This window comes from Sceloporus undulatus, chromosome 4 (genome assembly GCF_019175285.1).
Source record: "Sceloporus undulatus isolate JIND9_A2432 ecotype Alabama chromosome 4, SceUnd_v1.1, whole genome shotgun sequence".
Taxonomy (NCBI): Eukaryota; Metazoa; Chordata; class Lepidosauria; order Squamata; family Phrynosomatidae; genus Sceloporus; species Sceloporus undulatus.
Genome location: NC_056525.1, coordinates 176,260,662 through 176,271,324, shown reverse-complemented (window position 1 = coordinate 176,271,324; position 10,663 = coordinate 176,260,662). Strand labels below are relative to the sequence as shown.

Here is a 10,663-nt window from a genome sequence, read left to right as displayed (position 1 = left end):
CAAACTTCTTTGGGATTTGGGTGAATTAATTGTACAGCCTTAGCACAGATACATCCAGAAAGTGGTTTTCCCACTACTGATGTCTTCAGGACAACAGATATGTACAAAAGATTATCAGGAAACAAAATGGCAAACAGGATGTTTTGGGTGGCTTTCAGCAGTTGTTCCCAATAGTCTTCATAAGTAATCACCCATAAAGAATTAATGTGCAGGTTCCTTGTCCATCTATAAGACCATCTTAAATTGGAATAACAAAATCTTATTGTAGAGAAAACTTTATTCGCTGTGGTTATCCTGTTGAAAGAATGCCCTGGGGGAAAAAAAAATTTAAGTCCAGATATTAATTTTAATATTCCTTAGACTAATTAACTTAGTTTCCCCAATTGAATTGTTTTAGCATCTACCATTCTGCAGGTATGGTTGTCATGTCCATATTCTGATGGACATCCTATATCCCAAGAGCAGGATGACATTTTCCCATCTCAAGTGACATTTTCCCATCTCAGTAATGATGTAAAAAGGTTATTCCCTTCTTTGTAACCTTTATTTTATGCTCTGTGCTTTGGGGTCACGACCTTCTATGGACCACTTCTACCAAACAATCATGTCCCTGCTCTCTTTGTCCATCATGCATCATGACCAGCTGCTTTTACTGTACGATGTTATATCTGGGAGATGAAGGGGTGCAACTGCACTGGACCTTGGTCCAGAATGCACACTGGGCAGCTGCAAGTAGCTACAGGTATTCATGCTTCAATGTCCCTGTCAGAGGATGGAGGAGGGTGAGGAGTCAGGTTGGGGTCCCACCTTGGAGGACAACGCCCTGGAGGACCCCGAAGGAGCCCGGAGTGGGGAAGGAAGGCAGGCTAGTGTGGAGGCAGCTGGGCCTAGAACGAAGACAGATGAGGGGGCGGGGTCAGTTGGTAGAAAAGGAGAAACACCGGAGTCAGGGGGGCGGAGAGCAAAATGTACGGGACCTGAAACGCCGAGGGGCGACGAGGGAACTGGCCACGAGACAAAGTGGAAGCAAGGGTTCGAGACGCCCTGTCGGCAGAAATCAACTTAAGACACTTCCGGGGTCAAGGGACAGTTTCGGGGAGGGATGCGGAGCTGTGACCCGCCGGGGAAAGTTGGTGGGCCCCTCGAGTGCACCCTACTGGTGACGACCCGGAGCCTTATCAAGCCTGCCCAGTAATCAACTCTGGTTTGCTGTGGGATATCAGAGGGAGGTGCTGGCCGCCTGAACGTGGGTCCCGAAGCCGCGCTCAGAGCAAAGCCCCCGACTACTTGGAAGACCCAACACCCGATTCACTGTAACAGGCCTTAGCCTGGTGAATTAAACCGGACCGCATGCTGGCCTCGCGGTAGCTGGGACTCTAGTTTCTGTTTCCTGTTTGGGCTGTGAGGTAACCTGCCCTGTTATTGTTGCCCTCGGGCCTATTTTTTTTTTGTTACATTAAAGTTACGTGCAGCATCTGCTTGCCTCCTGACTGTGCATTATGGAACCCATGGGACCACCCTCCCCCGCCGATGGGGTTCAGGACCCGGCGACAGTCCCTTAGAATCTCTTTCCTGGTCACATTCTTTAGGCAGGGAAAGTCTTGCAACTTTCCACTCATCCCCCTCACGACAGGAGAAAAGAGATCTGAGCAACTGGATCTTCCTGATATGCACAATTTTACTAGTCAAAGAGAACATAAACCTTTTTTTTTGTTTCTAGTTGGAAACAGGTAATGATGTTACCACAGTGTTACATATGACTGAAGTCATCATGCAGGCAATGTGCTTTCTGATTGGCTGGGATCATATGTCCACCAAGACAGAGATGCCATTTTAAAAGACAATACTGAAAGACTTGCTTTGTGTGGCGTGTGTGTGTGTAACATTTACTTTCCTTCCCAATTCACCATATTGCACAGAAAACATTTGAACACTTAATATTCAGAGGTCATGCATTGTAATGAGGGTGGTGATCATTAACCCCTTGTCTGCTGGGGAGAAAAAGAGCTGGAAAGAGAATGTTAAGCACACACTATGGCTGTTTTAATGCTGTTTCTCCCATGGTGGTTCATTAGCAGGCAAGTCTATAACCTTAAGTTCAGACACTTTGGATAAGAAAGAAACACTGAATGTATAAAACATCTTTCTCACAAAAGATATCAACAGTAGAATATCATATATAAATGAATGGTGTGTGTGTGTGTGTGTGTGTGAGAGAGAGAGAGAGAGAGAGAGAGAGAAATATATGGGGGAGTAAGTGCACCTTAAATGGAGGTGAGTCGATCCAGTTTTAACTGAATACCTGCTTTCTTGACAACAGATTCAAAAATTAAGTATAATTCCAAAGCCTAGGGCTACATGAATTTTTATAGCTAATTCTCCCTTGAAAGAACACTGCATGGTGTCTATCAAAAAGCCAGTCATAATAGCTGTAGGCTACTTTCCAAAAATAAAACAGCAGTCTGAGCCTGTCAGCACTACCCAAATGTCATGTTTTGCACATATATTCTTCTAGAGTTCCAGCACAGACTAGAAGAAGCCAGGCTCTTATATGATCCAAAGTGAAAGCTGATACCATGCCCAATGCATTTTACAGAGAAAGCCACTACTTAGAAAATAGGATGAAGCTGCTGCAATGGCATGGCTGTATCCTGAACTATAAGAGGGTGGAAATGGCAGCAAATCTTATCCCTGTAATCAGGTTCATGTCGTCTTTTCCTGGCTGATTTCCACTAAGATAGGCTGCCCGCTAACCTCTATGACCTTTTTACAAGGACCAACTGTTACATCCTAGGTGTAGGGAGCAATTCCTGGCATCAAACCAAAGTTAAATCAGTATAAAACACAGATTTTACTACAGGTTTTGTGATGAGAGAAGTTTTCAGGGTGTAGTATGGGTTGATGGATGAGTGCATATAAGTTTCCAAACTGTTTCAGCAGATAGCTAGAAGAGCAGTTATGATGTGAAAATAACATGGTGGGAAAAGCAATCCTGGCCTCACGGGCAGCTTGAACTATCCTAGCCCCACAGCTTTTCCAACCTCCCATTACCTGGCCATCCATTCCTGTGACAGGCTGTCTGTCTGCATGGGTGTCCCACTGAGCCAGGTGCATCTGCCATTGTGGGTTGCTTGCTTCTGAAGTCAGAATGAGATGCCCAGCAATGATCACACAGGCACCTTGTTCTGACCCCAGAGCAAAGGACTAGTGACAGCAGATGTTCTGTGCATCTCAGCAGGATGCCCTTGCAGACAGCAACTTTGGTGTGAGAATGGAGGGCAGGTTCTAGAGTAAGACATACATTTTTCAGTTCATTTTAAGGCTGTTATACACCAGTTCTGGTCTAGCAATAAAGCACTTTCAAACAGTGCAGTGTTCAATTGCCTTGCTTTTACCTTACTCTCTTTGGTTCCTAGTCTCAATTCATTGCAATACTCTTCATCCTTCCTCTATCCAACAAAGATAATTAATGTGACAGGGCCACTTTATATTATATCAGGTGATTCAAAAAGAATGGTGCTAAACCAAATAAGAACAGTTTTACTTTTACTTTTGTACTATTTTTGAATCACCCTGTACTTAAAAAAGGCAAACATCAGAGCTTCTGACAGTTCAGTTTTTTGAACTAGAACTTCAACTGAGACCGGATGATATCAGATGGCATGGAGGGAGGGCCTTCTTCTCTAGGCTAGGTCTGATGGAGCTGGACCTGCCTTTCACTCCTGCCAATGCCAGATGATGTCAGATGTATGGAGGGAGGGCCGCCTTCTTATTTTAGGCTAGGCTTGGTGGAGTCTTTTTGAGTCTGCAATCCTATGTGGACTTACATGGGAAGAAGCAACTATGAACTCAGTGGAAATAAGATTATTTTTCTCATCTCACGCTATGACAGATACAATGCTGAGGATCTCCTTTTAAAAGTTACAGACCCAAGGCCCAAAAGTAGTTATTTACTGTTAGCATTGCAGTTAAAGTTATATATTTTCCTATGTCATAAAACTAACTATTTACTGTTAATTACTTTTTAAAAAAGAAATGCATCTACCTACCCATCCATCCATCTATCTTAGAGTGCCAGCACACATTGGATTGTAGTCCAAAACACCTTGTTGTCTCATTGCCACCTGAGTAATAATAATAGAGCATGAGACAGCAGCAAAAGGCACAGCACAAGCCAGGCCTTGAACCAAGTGATGTTCTTCCTCTTCCATTTTGTGAGACCTTACATCCAAAATTAAGTAAAAGCCATTGTTAAAGCAAGGCATGGGGTTATCCTTCATTACCGTAATTACAATTGTCATGTAATGTTGTGATACTTTAGTTATTGGAGAAAGAAATTAATTACAAGTAGCTCATTATTTGTAAGCAGTTATTTTCAAACAGTGATGTGATAAGTATTTATAGACAAAGGGAAATGTTTGGGTTGTACAGTATTATTGGTATTCTGCTAACTAGTTTACATATCACATCTTGCCTTCTATCCCAGGAAAACTATGTCCTTGTGATTCCAAATGAAGCCATATGTTTGTTGTATGTATAGATATTTAACCTCATAGCCTCAGGGATGTACATGACGGAGTCCTCCTGCTTATTAATGAGAATTTAACCTACACCCAAATGTTAAAAGCTCCCTCCCAAACACAGACTCACAGACACAGACACACAGAGACACACACAGATACAGACACACTTAATGTGTTTAATTTCCCAGTGACTTTCTACTGAGTGCTGTTTTTGCCTGCAGATATATTCATCTAATTCACTTTTTATAGTGGATCTTGAATTGCTACATTACACAGACACATTTGAAAGCTGTGCCTGGAGCCTCATTCTGTGATGGTTTGGTTTTCTTTATCAGGGAATATGAACCCTCTTCAATAAATAAAAAACAAAACAAAACCGAGTGGCCACTTTAAGACCAAATATCTGACCAAGTAGCTCTCTATCTGGATACAGAAGCTCATTTTCTGGGTCCATTGCAATGGCCCTTAAATATGGGAAAGACCATCTCTCTCTGGAAGATGTCAGCTTTGCATATTGTCACACATATTTTTCTCCTGTTCCATATCCACATTAATCCACATTAATTATGAGATTTAAAATTCCTTTGAGAAGAAGTATTTAAATACATATTTGAAGATCTATTTAAACATGTTTTGATATAGCTGAACTGCCAATCACTGCAGTCAGTGCTGGATTTATGCACAAGGCTTTCAGATTATGCAGGGAACTTGTATACAAAATATCCAAAACAAAAATACAAACAAATATGTTAGAATAATGCACACCCCTTTCCTATGAAGACTCTTAAATCTGACATGCTTAATAACTGAGTATATCTCAACCCAGCCCTGACTACCTTATGTAGATGGAAAACCAATGGATAGTGAAATTTCATTTTGCACACGTCCAGGAGCTGCAGTTCAGGAATTTCAACAGAAAATTCAAAAACGCCAGATTCCTTAAAGATCCTTAGCTAAAAATGCCACTGCAATACATAGACTAATTTGTGAATTTTATGAGGAATATAAACAACAAGAACAACAATATTCAGACAACTAGACCAAAATGTGGGCAAAAGAAAATGAGATTATATAGTAAAATGTGGAAGGAATGTTGTATGACGTTTCTGTGTTTACATGTCTAGTTAAAAATCAGTATTTTCACCCGCTTTCATCTTAACTCTCTTCATTTCTAAGATTACTGTGAAAAATTTGGAGCTGTTTTAAGCCAAAAACTGAGTTTTTCAGTATCAAAAGGACAAAAAAGACCTTGAATTCTCAAAAAGTTACCAAACTTGAAATAAAGAAATATCAGTACTAGGAAAGAAATTGTGATATTTTCCTCCAGTTTAGACAGATGTGTTCAGTTTTATTAAATGGGCAACATGATGCCTATTAATTTGAGATGCTGTATTAGATAGGACATTTTCTTTCATGAACCCTTCATCCACCATCTTGAGGGGGAGAGAGGCAGGCTAGCTCCACCAGGCCTGCCTGGAAGAAGACAAGCCCTCCCTTCAGCCACTATCTTGAGGGAGAAAGAGGCAGGCTAGCTCCAAGTAGCGAAGTCCTCCCTCCAGTCCATCTCCCTTGGTCCAGGCCTCGGAGATAGAGGAGACTGCTGGACCTCATCCCCTTCCCCACCACCACTCCCTTCTCCTTTTGTGTCGTGTCTTTTTAGATTGTAAGCCTGAGGGCAGGGAACCGTCTGATTAAAAAGATTGTATGTACAGCGCTGTGTAAATTTACAGCGCTTTATAAATAAAGGTTAATAATAATAGTAATAATAATAATAACAACAACAACAACCCAGAATCTCCCTTTGTCTTGCCTACTATAATGTACCAAGGATTGTTCTGGAAAGGCAGGATGTCTTCCTTTCCAAACAACTGTATCATGGCTGACAGGGAGCCAGTGTGTGATGAACAAGAGAGGAGAAGGCCATGACAACATCAGGAGACTGTGCTTCCTGTTGTGACCAGGAGGCTTTAGTGTTTCCACAAGACCCTTCACAATCACATTGTTCACCTCTGTAACTCTCTTAATGACACTGGGCCTTCTATTGTGTGCATGCCATAGGAGAGAAAACCCTTTCCCATAAAATCAGGAACAAAATGGTTTGTGCATGCTTGTGTCACCTTTAGCTCAAAGATGATCAATGCTTTTTTCAGGGCTTCACACGATGGATGCCACTTATCTGAAAGACCTAGACTCACCTAGACATTTAAAGACATTTTGATCCATGCGTTGGTGGGTCCAATTCACTTTCCTTGAAGACTTGTGAAAGCATAGGGATGGATAGCTTTAATTTGTCCCACATGTAAATTTCAATTCTCCCCCCATATATATACATATATACATACACATTCTCATCATATCACAGCATGTTTTACAAGCATTTTAAGACCCAATGATCAGTGAATAGAGGTTTGAGTATATGTATTGAATACATCCTTTGACAAGGGGTAGGGGCACCCACTGGTTTAACAGAATTTTATGCCAGTGTATGCCACCAACAGGATGATGGCCTTTATATGAAAACTGTCAATATAAATTATATTTAATTTCCACTGTCAAAGATATAATTGCAGTGGAAAGAGATTCTGATTCTGAACCCTCTGTTCTGATTTAAAGCTGGTACTAGATTGATTTTTTATTGATTAACTCTATGACTTTTACCCAGATTAATTGGCTATTATGGGTACATTTGTATCTGAATAAACTCATACAGTGGTACCTCGGGATACGAAATACCCAGGTTACGAAATTTTCGGGATACGAAAAAATCCCATAGGAAATCATTGTTCCGGGTTACGAATGTTTTTTCGGGATACGAAGAAAATTTTTGGTGCTTTTTTCGGCTTTTTCGCACGAAACGCGGCTTTTCCCCATTAGCGCCTATGGCAATTCGGCTTACGAAGGCTTTTCGGGTTACGAAAGCGGCCGCGGAACGAATTAATTTCGTAACCCGAGGCACCACTGTACTGGAAAACATGTTTTATCAGTAATTGATTTACATATATATTGTATTTGGCACTATCATGGAAACTATACCATAGACAGTATCCATCTATCCAACAATGGAATAAAAAAGCAGATACTCTGGGTGCGTTTTTTGTAGGTTATATCCTAACAGGACTTCATTGTATTAATGAAGAACACTCCCTTTCCATGCCAAGGGAAGCTTCTCAGACAAAGGGATATAGGAAAAAACACAACATAATGAAGTCAATGTTGAAAGCACACGCAACTAGTGGAACAGATGCATAAGCAGGATGGAAGAAGGCCTGCTTCCTCTGTATGGGTTCAGCCTGTTGCCAATCAGACTGGAATCCCCATTTCCTCTGCTTAGAAATAGGTTGGACAAGTAGGTTGGACAAACCCACCAAGGACAGAAGCCCTGAGGGTGCAGGCTCTCGTCCTTTCTTCCAGCTCTGAGTTGGTGGCAGAGAGGCAAATTTGATGCCTAGTCTCCCTTTTCTCACCATTCAGCTGTCCCTTTTTGCAAACAAGGTGTTCTTTAATCATGATAAACCTGAAAGCCTTGATGTGACGCCACCTGTCCTACCATCTTTTAAGATGATTGAAGGTGACAGCTGCACCATCACACAGAAACGTGGCACATACGAAATTGGATATGACAATTGAAGTGACATGATTCTGATCTTCCTACGTTCCTCTTGGGCTGCTGCAACACAACAGAATTAATGTAGTATGGCACTACTTTTACTGCCATGGCTCAATGCTATGGAATCCTGGGATCTATAGTTTGTTGTGGCACTAGAGTTCTCTGACAGAGAAGGCTAAATATCTCACAAAACTAAAAATCCCAGATTTGCATAGCATTAAGCCATGGTGTTTAGGTGGCATCAAGCTGCATTAATTCTGCAGTGTAGATGCAACCTCAGTTCTTGCTTTTTCTTCTGCAAGATGCTTTTTTCCAGCAAGCTTCCGAGAACAACCCTTGTTACATCCAAGGAGGCAACTGTCCTTTAGTCTGGTGGTGAGAAGGCAATCGTTCATTTCCCTATACCAAATAGTGGGGAGTTGCTTTTCACTGTGATCACAATATGTAGGGAAGGAGTTGAAAACACATGCTGCCTGTTATTATTATTATTATTAACCTTTATTGCCTGTTCTACAGTTCCAGTCCTGATTATTCCCTTTATTTGCCCATTGCTCATAGCTGCAATGTAAGAGAAGAAATTAGAGCAAAGGAAATGTGATTTGAGAAAGAAAGAGCCAAAGTGATATTTCTAGAAAGGATAGAGGCAGAAAATGATATAGAATAATATATATAGGCCATAGCATAGATATTGCTCTGCCAAAATGCAATGGAATGGTGGTGAGGCATTTACATCTGGGGAGATGGCAGAGTTGCTACATTTTATTATTTAAAAGGATGAGAAAGAACCAAAACTAAACAGAGAAAATATGGAAGGGAAATGTTTTGCTCACAAGTTGAAAATTACTCAAAGAAAACTTAAAGCAACAAAGTGAAGACCAAGAATGAATAAAATCTCTGGTGTGGAAGCCTTTCGTAAAATCTCCATACTAACATGCTGATTTTCTATCTGATTTTGAAAAGAATATGTAAAATATGCATCAGTTCTAGGTTTTACTTAGAATTACTGTCTTTATGTTGCTATTTACCCCCAGCAAATGTGTTTAGTCTTGGAGCCCTCCTCATCAAATGCTCTGAAGATTAACAAATTGTCTGGAGTATTTAAAAAAAAACAGATAAGGAATCAGCGTGTTACTAAGGAGATTTTACAGAAGGCTTCCACACCAGAGATTGTATTCACTCTTTGTCCTCACTTTGTTGCTTTTTTAAAAGTAATTTCCATCTTGTGAGCAAAACATAGGGATAAGACTACATCCAGTTTTCCCGAGGGGGAAAAAGCATTCATTACTTTTCGTTCACATTATGAATATTATTGCAATTATTTTCCTATATGGGCAAGCTCAGTGAAAGGGAAGGCTGCTATACAAGCAGCATAAAGCATAACAAAAGGATATCTGGAAAGCAGACAAACAAAAGCATGGGGTAATTTAATTTGTTGCTCTGTTGCATTCCTGTTATCATCTAATTATCTAATTTATACATGTAAGAATGGAAATGCCATACTAATAGAAATATCAGAAATAATTGTAATGGACATTGCTGTTTTTAATCTTCCACTAGCATTGTCCTTTGTATTTTCAAGTGACATTATTTTAATCCTCAAATTATAATCCTTCTTTTTTAAAAAAGAAAGAAAGAGAGAGAGAGAGAGAGAGAGAGAAAGTGTGTGAGAGAAAGGGATTTCCTGAACTGAATTCTTGTCACATACATCTCACTACTCATGTTCCAATGAGTAATAAAGTGGTAACAAGGTTTAGGCAAAGGAAGCTCCACTACCACCCTGTAGCCTAGTATCATCATAGAAACTACCGTGGACCTAAATTTTAACATGCAGCAACACTTCGTATCTAATGATCAAGCAGTAACTGTTAACCATTCTGCATTCAGATTCACTCTCATATGACTGTGTACATCCCATCCCTAACCCTATGTTGTTGTGTTCCTTCAACAAGCCATTTCTTACTTGCAGCAACCTAAAGGTGAGCTTATTTTCTTGGCAAGATTTGTTCAGAGGTTAGTTGCCTTTGCCTTCCTCTGAGACTGAGTCTGACTTGCCCAAGGTCACCCAATGGATTTCCATGGATCACAGAGGATTTGAGCTAAGGTTTCCAAAGTCATAGTCCAATGCTGAAACCACTACACCACGCTGTCTCTCTCATTCTGGAATTACATGTTTCTGAGAAAGTGGGTTGTGAATCTTTGAAAGTTCATGTTATATTAAATCTTTTCATCTTAAAAGCGCTGCAGCTGAGTTTTTGTTGTTTTTGTTGTTGTTGTTGCTGCTGCTGCAACATGGCCTGTTTTTTGGTTAATGAAAATGGTAAACTGCTATGTTTTAATTGCGCATTATATTGTTTTACTTTGTGTTTTTAACTGAACTTCCCTTCATTTTTTTAACTTTTGTATGAATAATGTTTTAAACTGTACCCTGGTTTTAAAATATTTGTAAGCTGCCTTGGCTCCTGAATTAGGAGAAAGTGGGATATAAATTAAACAAGGAAATAACGGCCTGTTACAGACTGCCAAAATAAAGCTG

At 40.4% G+C, this 10,663-nt stretch overlaps 1 long non-coding RNA gene across 1 annotated transcript in view; it reads right to left on the bottom strand.

Annotated features, from left to right (window-relative positions):
- Nucleotides 1-221: 221 nt before the first annotated feature.
- The window catches only part of LOC121927696, a 33,167-nt gene continuing 22,725 nt past the window's right edge, over nt 222-10,663 (bottom strand). The window contains exon 4 of the long non-coding RNA XR_006103307.1: nt 222-310. This is a non-coding gene — a long non-coding RNA (uncharacterized LOC121927696). The remainder of the gene's footprint in view (nt 311-10,663) is intronic.